The 19,711-nt window shown below is 42.3% G+C and overlaps 4 non-coding genes across 4 annotated transcripts; all 4 read left to right on the forward strand.

The window, feature by feature from the left end:
• The first annotated feature begins 325 nt into the window (after positions 1-325).
• trnap-ugg (transfer RNA proline (anticodon UGG)) lies at positions 326-413 on the forward strand. Its single transcript is given in 2 exon segments — positions 326-361; positions 378-413. It is a non-coding gene; the product is annotated as a tRNA-Pro (tRNA).
• A 12,426-nt stretch (positions 414-12,839) lies between these two features.
• Positions 12,840-12,927, forward strand: trnap-ugg (transfer RNA proline (anticodon UGG)). Its single transcript is given in 2 exon segments — positions 12,840-12,875; positions 12,892-12,927. It is a non-coding gene; the product is annotated as a tRNA-Pro (tRNA).
• A 3,045-nt stretch (positions 12,928-15,972) lies between these two features.
• Positions 15,973-16,060, forward strand: trnap-ugg (transfer RNA proline (anticodon UGG)). Its single transcript is given in 2 exon segments — positions 15,973-16,008; positions 16,025-16,060. It is a non-coding gene; the product is annotated as a tRNA-Pro (tRNA).
• A 3,044-nt stretch (positions 16,061-19,104) lies between these two features.
• On the forward strand, positions 19,105-19,192 carry trnar-ucg (transfer RNA arginine (anticodon UCG)). The gene is given in 2 exon segments: positions 19,105-19,140; positions 19,157-19,192. It is a non-coding gene; the product is annotated as a tRNA-Arg (tRNA).
• Positions 19,193-19,711: the final 519 nt, after the last annotated feature.

The following is a 19,711-nucleotide window of genomic DNA, read 5'->3' on the forward strand; positions in this document are numbered from 1 at the left end:
AGGAGAAAAGGTGACTGACAGGTTGAGGCAATGGACTGCTGATCCAGTATGCCCCCAGCTTCGTCGTTATTGTGTTAAACGCTTTCCCCTCGTTTTTTTATTCAATCACATTTATCCTCATTGCCAAATTCACCTTTTACTGAAAAGGATGCAGCTCGTTGGTGAAGTAATGTCACAAAAAATAATCACTTCATCAAAGGGAAAACACGAGCAGGACGATGGAAAGGGGGACTCATGAGATCGGTCTCTGAGAGTCAGCACAGGCACGATTGGCCGAATAGCAAACTAACGTCAGAAACTGAGAGCTACGTCCTTCACTGTCGGCGGCTCGTTGGTCTAGGGGTATGATTCTCGCTTTGGGATCATAATAATTGAAATGCGAGAGGTCTCGGGTTCAAATCCCGGACGAGCCCTGCCAACTTTTAGTCAAAAAACGACTTCTCAGCCGGTCGACATGTGAGAAAACTGACATGTTTCAAATTAAAACGTGTGATTGCACTCCGTTGTTCACACAGCGTCTAAAAATCCTGGAGATTCACAGGAGCAAAGTGAAACTCACCGAACTGAGTAAAGTTCATGTCTCTCAGATGTACTCGGCTCTGCGTCTCATTGGACAACGTCAACCCCGGTTTGATTCCGGCAAATACTTGAACAGTGTATCTTCCTTTCTGCACGCATGAGCTCACCTCCAAAGGGATAAGCATACATTCAACGTCAATCTCAAATTCAACTTGAAACAGACTCTGCCCTGAATATGATTGCGTACTGTTTCTCTCGCGCTGAAAAGATGTGAGAAGCTGGCTTTGGATTTAGTCCCTTGGCTGCCGAATTTAAATCATGCAGGAAATCAATCCGGGGTGACCAAGCTGCCTGGTCTGATTAAAAGGCGTTCAAACCCTACATTCCAGGCATGTTATAGTGTTCTGGCCTCAACATTCGGTTCAACGTATCGGATCATAAGCACCGCTCCCATTGTGTGCTAATGGTTCTGCTGTTCACACTAACACCTCCTCTGGTCCATCCTTTGTTACTTTATTGCCCGCTTACCACCCACTTTGCCTTTTCGCATTGTGCCATTTATTATTCAATCACTCCTACGCTCCACTGTATCACAAGCATTCCCTTTTGTCCTTCCTCGCTGCCTATTTTTTTCCAGGCGCTATTTTCGTGGAAAAATCTGTAAACTTTACATTTTTCTTAAAAGATCGGAATGATCATCTGACTGAACGTGAGCCCGGGAAATTCATCCACAGAATGTTCACGGCCTGCTGAGTTTTACAGAATGCTTTGTTTTTGTTCATTGTGTTTCTGTATCCATTTTAAGGTGATGTGCTGGTCTGCCCGGGGTCATTCTCTGTCTCTCCAAAATGGTGTGCTATCAGTATCGGATCATTATCTATCTGTTTAAAAGGAATGTGCTGTCTGTCCCGGATTTCAAATTTCAAATTTCAAAAACTGCCTTTGGAGGGTGCAGAATTTTTAGTTTGTTGGAGTGTGTGTGTAAGTGAGAGAGTGCGTGGAAATGTTCTGCGCGATCTTACTGTGCATTTCATGTCATGGGAGGAAAAATGCATTACATGCAACTTGAAGCTACACTGAATTGATTCAACACGCATTCGGGGACTGCCTGACAGGAGAAGAATCTGCTGTGGGATTTTGCTATTTCACATGTGAAAGAAGGCAAATTATATAAGTTAGAAACATAGCGATTTTAGCGAGAGCTTGCGGATGGGCTGTGTGACATGATGAGCTCCTTCCCCCTTATTTTCAAATACAAATCAAATCAAGACAAGACAAGACATGACTGACTGACTGACTTTGTTTATATAAATATATGTATCAATATTTATATATGCATATATTTACATACATTTCCTACTTTTTAACTTTCACAATAAATGTGCTTTTTCTGTTCTGCCTGCATTGGCTCTATTAGATTTGACCTATTTCACAGCACACGCAGCTTCACTCTGATCCTGCAGAAAAGCACTCGCGACTTTAAAAGATGGGCTTTGTAGCCCACATCTTCCCTCGTGGCTTGTCTTACACCATGGGCTTACTGTGTTTGGGTATTTACTGACTGCACACCCTGATTTCCAGTGGATTTCATGCAGTCGCACAGACTTCGTTCAATCAAAAATATATAGATTAAGAAACAATTATTTATTTATTTCAATCAAATCAAATTAAACTTTTTGCAATAAAATTGTAAATTTATTTATTTTCTTATCATGATAAATATATATATGTTTTAAATTGTCTGTTTGACTGGGTTGGTTTTATTTCCCTCCCTCTTTCCTGCTTGTCTGTCACCTGTGGCTTCAACAACCGTCCCAGTCCCGCGTGCTCATGAGAACCGCGCTCAATCACGCACAACACAATTGCATTCAGGAATGATAGAAATCCCACTTTATTCTTCTGAAAGGCAACTGCTGTCCGTGAAGGGCAATTCTACAGCTGTGTAAGAGGGATGTGCTTCCTGTCCAGGATCATTCGGTGTCTGTTTCAACGGGATGGTTGTCAGTTCCGGTTCATCAATTGCCCCTTAAAAACGTATTTTCTCATTATCCGGATCATCCTGTACATTTAAAAAGGAGTGTGATTATCAGCTGTGAGAACCGAATTGTTAAACTGTTGTGTTTCAAGCTACATTGACTTTGCCTGTGTCCGTTTACATTCATATCGCAGCGCATCTGTTCATTACTCAAAATATGCCTATGTTTTCCGATATCCACTCCTTGATGTGACCCTTGTCCCAAATTTGCTCTCAATATAAAAAACAACAAATTATGTACCGACGATAGCGGCCGCGTGGCCTAAAGGATAAGGTGTCTGACTTCGATTGTAACTGTGATCTTATCAGAAGATTGCAGGTTTTGTCCTTCAGCGGTCAGCTATCGCGCCGCGTGAAAGTTTATATTCTTTGTTTTGATTCTGCCTCAAAACCAACCATCTCGGACAGTCACTCACCTGAAGTAAAGGAAGGCTGTGTGCTTTAAGAAGCTAATGGCACATTTCCATCACTGTCGATCTGCTTGCTCGGGCAAAACAAGCGGTGAAGTCGACTTTCGTGCACATTATTTCTGTGTGAATGCAAAAAGTAGGGATGGATGTCTGACTTTGCAGTAAATAGTAGACAAGGTGACTGACAGGTTGAGGCAATGGGCTGCTGATCCAGTATGCCCCCAGCTTCGTCGTTATTGTGTTAAACATTTTCACATAGTTTTTTTATTCAATCACATTTATCCTCATTGCCAAATTCACCTTTTACTGAAAAGGATGCAGCTCGTTGGTGAAGTAATGTCACAAAAAATAATCACTTTTCAAAGGGAAAACTTTAGCTGGACGATGGAGAGGGGTCTCATGAGATCTGTCTCTGATAGTCAGCACAGGCACGATGGGCCGAATAGCAAACTAACGTCAGAAACTGAGAGCTACGTTCCTCACTGTCGGCGGCTCGTTGGTCTAGGGGTATGATTCTCGCTTTGTGATTATAATAATTGAAATGCCAGAGGTCCCGGGTTCAAATCCCGGACGAGCCCTGCCATCTTTTAGTCAAAAAACGACTTCTCAGCCGTTCGACATGTGAGAAAACTGACATGTTTCAAATTAAAACGTGTGATTGCACTCCTTTGTTCACACAGCGTCCAAAAATCCTGGAGAGTCCCAGGAGCAAAGTGAAACTCACCGAACTGATTAAAGTTCATGTCTCTCAGATGTACTCGGCTCTTCGTCTCATTGGACAATCTAAACCCCGGTTTGATTCCGGCAAATAATTGATCAGTGTATCTTCCTTTCTGCACGCATGAGCTCACCACCATTGAAATAAGCATACATTCAACGTCAATCTCAAATTCAACGTGAAACAGACTCTGCCCTGAATATGAGTGCGTCCTGTTTCTCTCGCGCTGAAAAGATGTGAGAAGCAGGCTTTGGATTTAGTCCCTTGGCTGTCGAATTTAAACCGTGCAGGAAATCAATCCGAAATGGCCAAGCTGCCTGGTCTGATTAAAAGGCGTTCAAAACCTACATTCCAGGCATGTTATAGTGTTCTGGACTCAACATTCGGATCATAAGCACCGCTCCCATTGTCTGCTAATGGTTCTGCTGTTCACACTAACACCTCCTCTGGTGCATCCGTTGTTACTTTATTGCCCGCTTACCACCCACTTTGCCTTTTCGCATTGTGTCATTTATTATTCAATCACTCCTACGCTCCGCTGTATCACAGCATTCCCTTTTGTCCTTCCTCGCTACCTATTTTTTTCCAGGCGCTATTTTCGTGGAAAAATCTGTAAACTTTAAATTTTTCTTTAAATATCGGAATGATCATCTGATTGAACTTGAGCCCGGGGAATGCATCCACAGAATGTTCACGGCCTGCTGAGTTTTACAGAATGCTTTGTTTTTGTTCATTGTGTTTCGGTATCCCTTTTAAGGTGATATGCTGGTCTGCCCGGGGTCATTCTCTGTCTCACCAAAATGGTGTGCTATCAGTATCGGATCATTATCTATCTGTTTAAAAGGAATGTGCTGTCTGTCCCGGATTTCAAATTTCAAATTACAAAAACTGCCTTAGGAGGGTGCAGAATGATTAGTTTGTTGGTGTGTTTGTGTAAGTGAGAGAGTGCGTGGAAACGTTCTGCGCGATCTTACTGTGCATTTCATGTCATGGGAGGAAAAATGCATTACATGCAACTTGAAGCCACACTGATTTGATTCAACACGCATTCGGGGACTGCCTGACAGGAGAAGAATCTGCTGTAGTATTTTGCTATTCCACATGTGAAAGAAGGCAAATTATATAAGTTAGAAACATAGCGATTTTAGCGAGAGCTTGCGGATGGGCTGTGTGACATGATGAGCTCCTTCCCCCTTATTTTCAAATACAAATCAAATCAAGACAAGACAAGACATGACTGACTGACTGGCTTTGTTTATGTAAATATATGTATCAATATTTATATATGCATATATTTACATACATTCCCTACTTTTTAACTTTCACAATAAATGTGCTTTGTCTGTTCTGCCTGCATTGGCTCTATTACATTTGACCTATTTCACAGCACACGCAGCTTCACTCTGATTCTGCAGAAAAGCACTCGCGACTTTAAAAGATGGGCTTTGTTGCCCACATCTTCCCTCGTGGCTTGTCTTACACCATGGGCTTACTGTGTTTGGGTATTTACTGACTGCACACCCTGATTTGCAGTGGATTTCATGCAGTCGCACAGACTTCGTTCAATCAAAAATATATCGATTAAGAAACAATTTTTTATTTATTTCAATCAAATCAAATTCAATTTTTTGCAATAAAATTGTAAATTTATTTATTTTCTTATTATGATAAATATATATATGTTTTAAATTGTCTGTTTGTCTGGGTTGGTTTTATTTCCCTCCCTATTTCCTGCTTGTCTATCACCTGTGGCTTCAACAACCGTCCCAGTCCCGCGTGCTTATGAGAACCGCGCTCAATCACGCACAACACAATTGCATTCAGGAATGATGGAAATCCCACTTTATTCTTCTGAAAGGCAACTGCTGTCCGTGAACGGTAATTCTACAGCTGTGTAAGAGGGATGTGCTTCCTGTCCAGGATCATTCGGTGTCTGTTTCAACGGGATGGTTGTCAGTTCCGGTTCATCAATTGCCCCTTTAAAACGTATTTTCTCATTATCCGGATCATCCTGTACAATTAAAAAGGAGTGTGATTATCAGCTGTGAGAACCGAATTGTTAAACTTTTGTGTTTCAAGCTACATTGACTTTGCCTGTGTCCGTGTACATCCATATCGCAGCGCATCTGTTCATTACTCAAAATATGCTCATGTTTTCCGATATCCACTCCTTGATGCAACCCTTGTCCCAAATTTGCTCTCAATATAAAAAACAACAAATTAAGTACCGCCGATAGCGGCCGCGTGGCCTAAAGGATAAGGTGTCTGACTTCGATTGTAACTGTGATCTTATGAGAAGATTGCAGGTTCTAGTCCTGCAGCGGTCAGCTATCGCGCCGCGTGAAATTTTATATTCTTTGTTTTGATTCTGCCTCAAAACCAACCATCTCGGACAGTCACTCACCTGAAGTAAAGGAAGGCTGTGTGCTTTAAGAAGCTAATGGTACATTTTCATCACTGTCGATCTGGTTGCACGGGCAAAACAAGCGGTGAAGTAGACTTTCGTGCACATTATCTCTGTTTGAAAGCAAAAAGTAGGGGATGGATGTCTGACTTTGCAGTAAATCGGAGACAAGGTGACTGACAGGTTGAGGCAATGGACTGCTGATCCAGTATGCCCCCAGCTTCGTTGTTATTGTGTTAAACATTTTCCCCTAGTTTTTTTATTCAATCACATTTATCCTCATTGCCAAATTCACCTTTTACTGAAAAGGATGCAACTCGTTGGTGAAGTAATGTCACAAAAAATAATCACTTCATCAAAGGGAAAACATTAGCAGGACGATGGAGAGGGGGACTCATGAGATCGGTCTCTGAGAGTCAGCACAGGCACGATGGGCCGAATAGCAAACTAACGTCAGCAACTGAGAGCGACGTTTCTCACTGTCGGTGGCTCGTTGGTGTAGGGGTATGATTCTCGCTTTGGGATTATAATAATTGCAAATGCGAGAGGTCCCGGGTTCAAATCGCGGACGAGCCCTGCCAACTTTTAGTCAAAAAACGACGTCTCAGCCGGTCGACATGTGAGAAAACTGATATGTTTCAAATTAAAACGTGTGATTGCACTCCGTTGTTCACACAGCGTCTAAAAATCCTGGAGATTCACAGGAGCAAAGTGAAACTCACCGAACTGAGTAAAATTCATATCTCTCAGATGTACTCGGCTCTGCGTCTCATTGGACAACCGAAACCCCGGTTTGATTCCGGCAAATACTTGATCAGTGTATCTTCCTTTCTGCACGCATGAGCTCACCTCCAAAGGGATAAGCATACATTCAACGTCAATCTCAAATTCAACTTGAAACAGACTCTGCCCTGAATATGATTGCGTCCTGTTTCTCTCGCGCTGAAAAGATGTGAGAAGCTGGCTTTGGATTTAGTCCCTTGGCTGCCGAATTTAAATCATGCAGGAAATCAATCCGGGGTGGCCAAGCTGCCTGGTCTGATTAAAAGGCGTTCAAACCCTACATTCCAGGCATGTTATAGTGTTCTGGCCTCAACATTCGGTTCAACGTATCGGATCATAAGCACCGCTCCCATTGTGTGCTAATGGTTCTGCTGTTCACACTAACACCTCCTCTGATCCATCCTTTGTTACTTTATTGCCCGCTTACCACCCACTTTGCCTTTTCGCATTGTGCCATTTATTATTCAATCACTCCTACGCTCCACTGTATCACAAACATTCCCTTTTGTCCTTCCTCGCTGCCTATTTTTTTCCAGGCGCTATTTTCGTGGAAAAATCTGTAAACTTTACATTTTTCTTAAAAGATCGGAATGATCATCTGACTGAACGTGAGCCCGGGAAATTCATCCACAGAATGTTCACGGCCTGCTGAGTTTTACAGAATGCTTTGTTTTTGTTCATTGTGTTTCTGTATCCCTTTTAAGGTGATGTGCTGGTCTGCCTGGGGTCATTCTCTGTCTCTCCAAAATGGTGTGCTATCAGTATCGGATCATTATCTATCTGTTTAAAAGGAATGTGCTGTCGGTCCCGGATTTCAAATTTCAAATTTCAAAAACTGCCTTTGGAGGGTGCAGAATTTTTAGTTTGTTGGAGTGTTTGTGTAAGTGAGAGAGTGCGTGGAAACGTTCTGCGCGATCTTACTGTGCATTTCATGTCATGGGAGGAAAAATGCATTACATGCAACTTGAAGCCACACTGATTTGATTCAACACGCATTCGGGGACTGCCTGACAGGAGAAGAATCTGCTGTGGGATTTTGCTATTCCACATGTGAAAGAAGGCAAATTATATAAGTTAGAAACATAGCGATTTTAGCGAGAGCTTGCGGATGGGCTGTGTGACATGATGAGCTCCTTCCCCCTTATTTTCAAATACAAATCAAATCAAGACAAGACAAGACATGACTGACTGACTGACTTTGTTTATATAAATATATGTATCAATATTTATATATGCATATATTTACATACATTCCCTACTTTTTAACTTTGACAATAAATGTGCTTTTCTGTTCTGCCTGCATTGGCTCTATTACATTTGACCTCTTTCACAGCACACGCAGCTTCTGTCTGATCCTGCAGAAAAGCAATCGCGACTTTAAAAGATGGCCTTTGTTGCCCACATCTTCCCTTGTGGCTTGTCTTACACCATGGGCTTACTGTGTTTGGGTATTTACTGACTGCACACCCTGATTTGCAGTGGATTTCATGCAGTCGCACAGACTTCGTTCAATCAAAAATATATAGATTAAGAAACAATTTTGTATTTATTTCAATCAAATCAAATTCAATTTTTTGCAATAAAATTGTAAATTTATTTATTGTCTTATTGTGATAAATATATATATGTTTTAAATTGTCTGTTTGTCTGGGTTGGTTTTATTTCCCTCCCTCTTTCCTGCTTGTCTATCACCTGTGGCTTCAACAACCGTCCCAGTCCCGCGTGCTCATGAGAACCGCGCTCAATCACGCACAACACAATTGCATTCAGGAATGATGGAAATCCCACTTTATTCTTCTGAAAGGGAACTGCTGTCCGTGAACGGCAATTCTACAGCTGTGTAAGACGGATGTGCTTCCTGTCCAGGATCATTCGGTGTCTGTTTCAACGGGATGGTTGTCAGTTCCGGTTCATCAATTGCCCCTTTAAAACGTATTTTCTCATTATCCGGATCATCCTGTACAATTAAAAAAGAGTGTGATTATCAGCTGTGAGAACCGAATTGTTAAACGTTTGTGTTTCAAGCTACATTGACTTTGCCTGTGTCCGTGTAAATCCATATCGCAGCGCATCTGTTCATTACTCAAAATATGCTCATGTTTTCCGATATCCACTCCTTGATGCAACCCTTGTCCCAAATTTGCTCTCAATATAAAAAACAACAAATTAAGTACCGCCGATAGCGGCCGCGTGGCCTAAAGGATAAGGTGTCTGACTTCGATTGTAACTGTGATCTTATGAGAAGATTGCAGGTTCTAGTCCTGCAGCGGTCAGCTATCGCACCGCGTGAAATTTTATATTCTTTGTTTGGATTCTGCCTCAAAACCAACCATCTCGGACAGTCACTCACCTGAAGTAAAGGAAGGCTGTGTGCTTTAAGAAGCTAATGGTACATTTTCATCACTGTCGATCTGGTTGCACGGGCAAAACAAGCGGTGAAGTAGACTTTTGTGCACATTATCTCTGTTTGAAAGCAAAAAGTAGGGGATGGATGTCTGACTTTGCAGTAAATAGGAGACAAGGTGACTGACAGGTTGAGGCAATGGACTGCTGATCCCGCATGTCCCCAGCTTCGTCGTTATTGTGTTAAACATTTACCCCTAGTTTTTTTATTCAATCACATTTATCCTCATTGCCAAATTCACCTTTTACTGAAAAGGATGCAGCTCGTTGGTGAAGTAACGTCACAAAAAATAATCACTTCATCAAAGGGAAAACACGAGCAGGACGATGGAAAGGGGGACTCATGAGATCGGTCTCTGAGAGTCAGCACAGGCACGATGGGCCGAATAGCAAACTAATGTCAGAAACTGAGAGCTACGTCCTTCACTGTCGGCGGCTCGTTGGTCTAGGGGTATGATTCTCGCTTTCGGATCATAATAATTGAAATGTGAGAAGTCCCGGGTTCAAATCCCGGACGAGCCCTGCCAACTTTTAGTCAAAAAACGACTTCTCAGCCGGTCGACATGTGAGAAAACTGATATGTTTCAAATTAAAACGTGTGATTGCACTCCGTTGTTCACACAGCGTCTAAAAATCCTGGAGATTCACAAAAGCAAAGTGAAACTCACCGAACTGAGCAAAGTTCATGTCTCTCAGATGTACTCGGCTCTGCGTCTCATTGGACAACGTCAACTCCGGTTTGATTCCGGCAAATACTTGATCAGTGTATCTTCCTTTCTGCACGCATGAGCTCACCTCCAAAGGGATAAGCATACATTCAACGTCAATCTCAAATTCAACTTGAAACAGACTCTGCCCTGAATATGATTGCGTCCTGTTTCTCTCGCGCTGAAAAGATGTGAGAAGCTGGCTTTGGATTTAGTCCCTTGGCTGCCGAATTTAAATCATGCAGGAAATCAATCCGGGGTGGCCAAGCTGCCTGGTCTGATTAAAAGGCGTTCAAACCCTACATTCCAGGCATGTTATAGTGTTCTGGCCTCAACATTCGGTTCAACGTATCGGATCATAAGCACCGCTCCCATTGTCTGCTAATGGTTCTGCTGTTCACACTAACACCTCCTCTGGTCCTTCCTTTGTTACTTTATTGCCCGCTTACCACCCACTTTGCCTTTTCGCATTGTGCCATTTATTATTCAATCACTCCTACGCTCCACTGTATCACAAGCATTCCCTTTTGTCCTTCCTCGCTGCCTATTTTTTTCCAGGCGCTATTTTCGTGGAAAAATCTGTAAACTTTACATTTTTCTTAAAAGATCGGAATGATCATCCGACTGAACGTGAGCCCGGGAAATTCATCCACAGAATGTTCACGGCCTGCAGAGTTTTACAGAATGCTTTGTTTTTGTTCATTGTGTTTCTGTATCCATTTTAAGGTGATGTGCTGGTCTGCCCGGAGTCATTCTCTGTCTCTACAAAATGGTGTGCTATCAGTATCGGATCATTATCTATCTGTTTAAAAGGAATGTGCTGTCTGTCCCGGATTTCAAATTTCAAATTTCAAAAACTGCCTTTGGAGGGTGCAGAATTTTTAGTTTCTTGGAGTGTTTGTGTAAGTGAGAGAGTGCGTGGAAACGTTCTGTGCGATCTTACTGTGCATTTCATGTCATGGGAGGAAAAATGCATTACATGCAACTTGAAGCCACACTGATTTGATTCAACACGCATTCGGGGACTGCCTGACAGGAGAAGAATCTGCTGTGGGATTTTGCTATTCCACATGTGAAAGAAGGCAAATTATATAAGTTAGAAACATAGCGATTTTAGCGAGAGCTTACGGATGGGCTGTGTGACATGATGAGCTCCTTCCCCCTTATTTTCAAATACAAATCAAATCAAGACAAGACAAGACATGACTGACTGACTGGCTTTGTTTATGTAAATATATGTATCAATATTTATATATGCATATATTTACATACATTCCCTACTTTTTAACTTTCACAATAAATGTGCTTTGTCTGTTCTGCCTGCATTGGCACTATTACATTTGACCTATTTCACAGCACACGCAGCTTCACTCTGATTCTGCAGAAAAGCACTCGCGACTTTAAAAGATGGGCTTTGTTGCCCACATCTTCCCTCGTGGCTTGTCTTACACCATGGGCTTACTGTGTTTGGGTATTTACTGACTGCACACCCTGATTTGCAGTGGATTTCATGCAGTCGCACAGACTTCGTTCAATCAAAAATATATAGATTAAGAAACAATTTTTTATTTATTTCAATCAAATCAAATTCAATTTTTTGCAATAAAATTGTAAATTTATTTATTTTCTTATTATGATAAATATATATATGTTTTAAATTGTCTGTTTGTCTGGGTTGGTTTTATTTCCCTCCCTATTTCCTGCTTGTCTATCACCTGTGGCTTCAACAACCGTCCCAGTCCCGCGTGCTTATGAGAACCGCGCTCAATCACGCACAACACAATTGCATTCAGGAATGATGGAAATCCCACTTTATTCTTCTGAAAGGCAACTGCTGTCCGTGAACGGTAATTCTACAGCTGTGTAAGAGGGATGTGCTTCCTGTCCAGGATCATTCGGTGTCTGTTTCAACGGGATGGTTGTCAGTTCCGGTTCATCAATTGCCCCTTTAAAACGTATTTTCTCATTATCCGGATCATCCTGTACAATTAAAAAGGAGTGTGATTATCAGCTGTGAGAACCGAATTGTTAAACTTTTGTGTTTCAAGCTACATTGACTTTGCCTGTGTCCGTGTACATCCATATCGCAGCGCATCTGTTCATTACTCAAAATATGCTCATGTTTTCCGATATCCACTCCTTGATGCAACCCTTGTCCCAAATTTGCTCTCAATATAAAAAACAACAAATTAAGCACCGCCGATAGCGGCCGCGTGGCCTAAAGGATAAGGTGTCTGACTTCGATTGTAACTGTGATCTTATGAGAAGATTGCAGGTTCTAGTCCTGCAGCGGTCAGCTATCGCGCCGCGTGAAATTTTATATTCTTTGTTTTGATTCTGCCTCAAAACCAACCAGCTCGGACAGTCACTCACCTGAAGTAAAGGAAGGCTGTGTGCTTTAAGAAGCTAATGGTACATTTTCATCACTGTCGATCTGGTTGCACGGGCAAAACAAGCGGTGAAGTAGACTTTCGTGCACATTATCTCTGTTTGAAAGCAAAAAGTAGGGGATGGATGTCTGACTTTGCAGTAAATCGGAGACAAGGTGACTGACAGGTTGAGGCAATGGACTGCTGATCCAGTATGCCCCCAGCTTCGTTGTTATTGTGTTAAACATTTTCCCCTAGTTTTTTTATTCAATCACATTTATCCTCATTGCCAAATTCACCTTTTACTGAAAAGGATGCAACTCGTTGGTGAAGTAATGTTACAAAAAATAATCACTTCATCAAAGGGAAAACATCAGCAGGACGATGGAGAGGGGGACTCATGAGATCGGTCTCTGAGAGTCAGCACAGGCACAATGGGCCGAATAGCAAACTAACGTCAGAAACTGAGAGCTACGTCCTTCACTGTCGGCGGCTCGTTGGTCTAGGGGTATGATTCTCGCTTTGGGATCATAATAATTGAAATGCGAGAGGTCCCGGGTTCAAATCCCGGACGAGCCCTGCCAACTTTTAGTCAAAAAACGACTTCTCAGCCGGTCGACATGTGAGAAAACTGACATGTTTCAAATTAAAACGTGTGATTGCACTCCGTTGTTCACACAGCGTCTAAAAATCCTGGAGATTCACAGGAGCAAAGTGAAACTCACCGAACTGAGTAAAGTTCATGTCTCTCAGATGTACTCGGCTCTGCGTCTCATTGGACAACGTCAACCCCGGTTTGATTCCGGCAAATACTTGATCAGTGTATCTTCCTTTCTGCACGCATGAGCTCACCTCCAAAGGGATAAGCATACATTCAACGTCAATCTCAAATTCAACTTGAAACAGACTCTGCCCTGAATATGATTGCGTCCTGTTTCTCTCGCGCTGAAAAGATGTGAGAAGCTGGCTTTGGATTTAGTCCCTTGGCTGCCGAATTTAAATCATGCAGGAAATCAATCCGGGGTGGCCAAGCTGCCTGGTCTGATTAAAAGGCGTTCAAACCCTACATTCCAGGCATGTTATAGTGTTCTGGCCTCAACATTCGGTTCAACGTATCGGATCATAAGCACCGCTCCCATTGTGTGCTAATGGTTCTGCTGTTCACACTAACACCTCCTCTGATCCATCCTTTGTTACTTTATTGCCCGCTTACCACCCACTTTGCCTTTTCGCATTGTGCCATTTATTATTCAATCACTCCTACGCTCCACTGTATCAGAAGCATTCGCTTTTGTCCTTCCTCGCTGCCTATTTTTTTCCAGGCGCTATTTTCGTGGAAAAATCTGTAAACTTTACATTTTTCTTAAAAGATCGGAATGATCATCTGACTGAACGTGAGCCCGGGAAATTCATCCACAGAATGTTCACGGCCTGCTGAGTTTTACAGAATGCTTTGTTTTTGTTCATTGTGTTTCTGTATCCATTTTCAGGTGATGTGCTGGTCTGCCCGGGGTCATTCTCTGTCTCTACAAAATGGTGTGCTATCAGTATCGGATCATTATCTATCTGTTTAAAAGGAATGTGCTGTCTGTCCCGGATTTCAAATTTCAAATTTCAAAAACTGCCTTTGGAGGGTGCAGAATTTTTAGTTTGTTGGAGTGTTTGTGTAAGTGAGAGAGTGCGTGGAAACGTTCTGCGCGATCTTACTGTGCATTTCATGTCATGGGAGGAAAAATGCATTACATGCAACTTGAAGCCACGCTGATTTGATTCAACACGCATTCGGGGACTGCCTGACAGGAGAAGAATCTGCTGTGGGATTTTGCTATTCCACATGTGAAAGAAGGCAAATTATATAAGTTAGAAACATAGCGATTTTAGCGAGAGCTTGCGGATGGGCTGTGTGACATGATGAGCTCCTTCCCCCTTATTTTCAAATACAAATCAAATCAAGACAAGACAAGACATGACTGACTGACTGACTTTGTTTATATAAATATATATATCAATATTTATATATGCATATATTTACATACATTCCCTACTTTTTAACTTTCACAATAAATGTGCCTTTTTCTGTTCTGCCTGCATTGGCTCTATTACATTTGACCTATTTCACAGCACACGCAGCTTCACTCTGATCCTGCAGAAAAGCACTCGCGACTTTAAAAGATGGGCTTTGTTGTCCACATCTTCCCTCGTGGCTTGTCTTACACCATGTGTTCACTGTGTTTGGGTATTTACTGACTGCACACCCTGATTTCCAGTGGATTTCATGCAGTCGCACAGACTTCGTTCAATCAAAAATATATAGATTAAGAAACAATTATTTATTTATTTCAATCAAATCAAATTAAATTTTTTGCAATAAAATTGTAAAGTTATTTATTTTCTTATCATGATAAATATATATATGTTTTAAATTGTCTGTTTGACTGGGTTGGTTTTATTTCCCTCTCTCTTTCCTGCTTGTCTGTCACCTGTGGCTTCAACAACCGTACCAGTCCCGCGCGCTCATGAGAACCGCGCTCAATCACGCACAACACAATTGCATTCAGGAATGATAGAAATCCCACTTTATTCTTCTGAAAGGCAACTGCTGTCCGTGAAGGGCAATTCTACAGCTGTGTAAGATGGATGTGCTTCCTGTCCAGGATCATTCGGTGTCTGTTTCAACGGGATGGTTGTCAGTTCCGGTTCATCAATTGCCCCTTTAAAACGTATTTTCTCATTATCCGGATCATCCTGTACATTTAAAAAGGAGTGTGATTATCAGCTGTGAGAACCGAATTGTTAAACTGTTGTGTTTCAAGCTATATTGACTTTGCCTGTGTCCGTGTACATCCATATCGCAGCGCATCTGTTCATTACTCAAAATATGCTCATGTTTTCCGATATCCACTCCTTGATGCAACCCTTGTCCCAAATTTGCTCTCAATATAAAAAACAACAAATTATGCATCGACGATAGCGGCCGCGTGGCCTAAAGGATAAGGTGTCTGACTTCGATTGTAACTGTGATCTTATGAGAAGATTGCAGGTTCTAGTCCTGCAGCGGTCAGCTATCGCGCCGCGTGAAATTTTATATTCTTTGTTTTGATTCTGCCTCAAAACCAACCATCTCGGACAGTCACTCACCTGAAGTAAAGGAAGGCTGTGTGCTTTAAGAAGCTAATGGCATATTTTCATCACTGTCGATCTGGTTGCACGGGCAAAACAAGCGGTGAAGTAGACTTTCGTGCACATTATTTCTGTTTGAATGCAAAAATAGGGGATGGATGTCTGACTTTGCAGTAGATAGGAGACAAGGTGACTGACAGGTTGAGGCAATGGACTGCTGATCCAGTATGCCCCCAGCTTCGTCGTTATTGTGTTAAACGCTTTCCCCTCGTTTTTTTATTCAATCACATTTATCCTCATTGCCAAATTCACCTTTTACTGAAAAGGATGCAGCTCGTTGGTGAAGTAATGTCACAAAAAATAATCACTTCATCAAAGGGAAAACACGAGCAGGACGATGGAAAGGGGGACTCATGAGATCGGTCTCTGAGAGTCAGCACAGGCACGATTGGCCGAATAGCAAACTAACGTCAGAAACTGAGAGCTACGTCCTTCACTGTCGGCGGCTCGTTGGTCTAGGGGTATGATTCTCGCTTTGGGATCATAATAATTGAAATGCGAGAGGTCCCGGGTTCAAATCCCGGACGAGCCCTGCCAACTTTTAATCAAAAAACGACTTCTCAGCCGGTCGACATGTGAGAAAACTGACATGTTTCAAATTAAAACGTGTGATTGCACTCCGTTGTTCACACAGCGTCTAAAAATCCTGGAGATTCACAGGAGCAAAGTGAAACTCACCGAACTGAGTAAAGTTCATGTCTCTCAGATGTACTCGGCTCTGCGTCTCATTGGACAACGTCAACCCCGGTTTGATTCCGGCAAATACTTGATCAGTGTATCTTCCTTTCTGCACGCATGAGCTCACCTCCAAAGGGATAAGCATACATTCAACGTCAATCTCAAATTCAACTTGAAACAGACTCTGCCCTGAATATGATTGCGTCCTGTTTCTCTCGCGCTGAAAAGATGTGAGAAGCTGGCTTTGGATTTGGTCCCTTGGCTGCCGAATTTAAATCATGCAGGAAATCAATCCGGGGTGGCCAAGCTGCCTGGTCTGATTAAAAGCCGTTCAAACCCTACATTCCAGGCATGTTATAGTGTTCTGGCCTCAACATTCGGTTCAACGTATCGGATCATAAGCACCGCTCCCATTGTCTGCTAATGGTTCTGCTGTTCACACTAACACCTCCTCTGGTCCATCCTTTGTTACTTTATTGCCCGCTTACCACCCACTTTGCCTTTTCGCATTGTGCCATTTATTATTCAATCACTCCTACGCTCCACTGTATCACAAACATTCCCTTTTGTCCTTCCTCGCTGCCTATTTTTTTCCAGGCGCTATTTTCGTGGAAAAATCTGTAAACTTTACATTTTTCTTAAAAGATCGGAATGATCATCTGACTGAACGTGAGCCCGGGAAATTCATCCACAGAATGTTCACGGCCTGCTGAGTTTTACAGAATGCTTTGTTTTTGTTCATTGTGTTTCTGTATCCCTTTTAAGGTGATGTGCTGGTCTGCCTGGGGTCATTCTCTGTCTCTCCAAAATGGTGTGCTATCAGTATCGGATCATTATCTATCTGTTTAAAAGGAATGTGCTGTCGGTCCCGGATTTCAAATTTCAAATTTCAAAAACTGCCTTTGGAGGGTGCAGAATTTTTAGTTTGTTGGAGTGTTTGTGTAAGTGAGAGAGTGCGTGGAAACGTTCTGCGCGATCTTACTGTGCATTTCATGTCATGGGAGGAAAAATGCATTACATGCAACTTGAAGCCACACTGATTTGATTCAACACGCATTCGGGGACTGCCTGACAGGAGAAGAATCTGCTGTGGGATTTTGCTATTCCACATGTGAAAGAAGGCAAATTATATAAGTTAGAAACATAGCGATTTTAGCGAGAGCTTGCGGATGGGCTGTGTGACATGATGAGCTCCTTCCCCCTTATTTTCAAATACAAATCAAATCAAGACAAGACAAGACATGACTGACTGACTGACTTTGTTTATATAAATATATGTATCAATATTTATATATGCATATATTTACATACATTCCCTACTTTTTAACTTTGACAATAAATGTGCTTTTCTGTTCTGCCTGCATTGGCTCTATTACATTTGACCTCTTTCACAGCACACGCAGCTTCTGTCTGATCCTGCAGAAAAGCAATCGCGACTTTAAAAGATGGCCTTTGTTGCCCACATCTTCCCTTGTGGCTTGTCTTACACCATGGGCTTACTGTGTTTGGGTATTTACTGACTGCACACCCTGATTTGCAGTGGATTTCATGCAGTCGCACAGACTTCGTTCAATCAAAAATATATAGATTAAGAAACAATTTTGTATTTATTTCAATCAAATCAAATTCAATTTTTTGCAATAAAATTGTAAATTTATTTATTGTCTTATTGTGATAAATATATATATGTTTTAAATTGTCTGTTTGTCTGGGTTGGTTTTATTTCCCTCCCTCTTTCCTGCTTGTCTATCACCTGTGGCTTCAACAACCGTCCCAGTCCCGCGTGCTCATGAGAACCGCGCTCAATCACGCACAACACAATTGCATTCAGGAATGATGGAAATCCCACTTTATTCTTCTGAAAGGCAACTGCTGTCCGTGAACGGCAATTCTACAGCTGTGTAAGACGGATGTGCTTCCTGTCCAGGATCATTCGATGTCTGTTTCAACGGGATGGTTGTCAGTTCCGGTTCATCAATTGACCCTTTAAAACGTATTTTCTCATTATCCGGATCATCCTGTACAATTAAAAAAGAGTGTGATTATCAGCTGTGAGAACCGAATTGTTAAACGTTTGTGTTTCAAGCTACATTGACTTTGCCTGTGTCCGTGTACATCCATATCGCAGCGCATCTGTTCATTACTCAAAATATGCTCATGTTTTCCGATATCCACTCCTTGATGCAACCCTTGTCCCAAATTTGCTCTCAATATAAAAAACAACAAATTAAGTACCGCCGATAGCGGCCGCGTGGCCTAAAGGATAAGGTGTCTGACTTCGATTGTAACTGTGATCTTATGAGAAGATTGCAGGTTCTAGTCCTGCAGCGGTCAGCTATCGCGCCGCGTGAAATTTTATATTCTTTGTTTGGATTCTGCCTCAAAACCAACCATCTCGGACAGTCACTCACCTGAAGTAAAGGAAGGCTGTGTGCTTTAAGAAGCTAATGGTACATTTTCATCACTGTCGATCTGGTTGCACGGGCAAAACAAGCGGTGAAGTAGACTTTCGTGCACATTATCTCTGTTTGAAAGCAAAAAGTAGGGGATGGATGTCTGACTTTGCAGTAAATAGGAGACAAGGTGACTGACAGGTTGAGGCAATGGACTGCTGATCCCGCATGCCCCCAGCTTCGTCGTTATTGTGTTAAACATTTTCCCCTAGTTTTTTTATTCAATCACATTTATCCTCATTGCCAAATTCAACTTTTACTGAAAAGGATGCAGCTCGTTGGTGAAGTAATGTCACAAAAAATAATCACTTCATCAAAGGGAAAACACGAGCAGCACGATGGAAAGGGGGACTCATGAGATCGGTCTCTGAGAGTCAGCACAGGCACGATGGGCCGAATAGCAAACTAACGTCAGAAACTGAGAGCTACGTCCTTCACTGTCGGCGGCTCGTTGGTCTAGGGGTATGATTCTCGCTTTCGGATCATAATAATTGAAATGCGAGAGGTCCCGGGTTCAAATCCCGGACGAGCCCTGCCAACTTTTAGTCAAAAAACGACTTCTCAGCCGGTCGACATGTGAGAAAACTGATATGTTTCAAATTAAAACGTGTGATTGCACTCCTTTGTTCACACAGCGTCCAAAAATCCTGGAGAGTCCCAGGAGCAAAGTGAAACTCACCGAACTGATTAAAGTTCATGTCTCTCAGATGTACTCGGCTCTTCGTCTCATTGGACAATCTAAACCCCGGTTTGATTCCGGCAAATAATTGATCAGTGTATCTTCCTTTCTGCACGCATGAGCTCACCACCATTGAAATAAGCATACATTCAACGTCAATCTCAAATTCAACGTGAAACAGACTCTGCCCTGAATATGAGTGCGTCCTGTTTCTCTCGCGCTGAAAAGATGTGAGAAGCAGGCTTTGGATTTAGTCCCTTGGCTGTCGAATTTAAACCGTGCAGGAAATCAATCCGGGGTGGCCAAGCTGCCTGGTCTGATTAAGAGGCGTTCAAAACCTACATTCCAGGCATGTTATAGTGTTCTGGACTCA

Source organism: Pristiophorus japonicus, unplaced genomic scaffold, assembly GCF_044704955.1.
Source record: "Pristiophorus japonicus isolate sPriJap1 unplaced genomic scaffold, sPriJap1.hap1 HAP1_SCAFFOLD_61, whole genome shotgun sequence".
NCBI classification, from domain to species: domain Eukaryota; kingdom Metazoa; phylum Chordata; class Chondrichthyes; family Pristiophoridae; genus Pristiophorus; species Pristiophorus japonicus.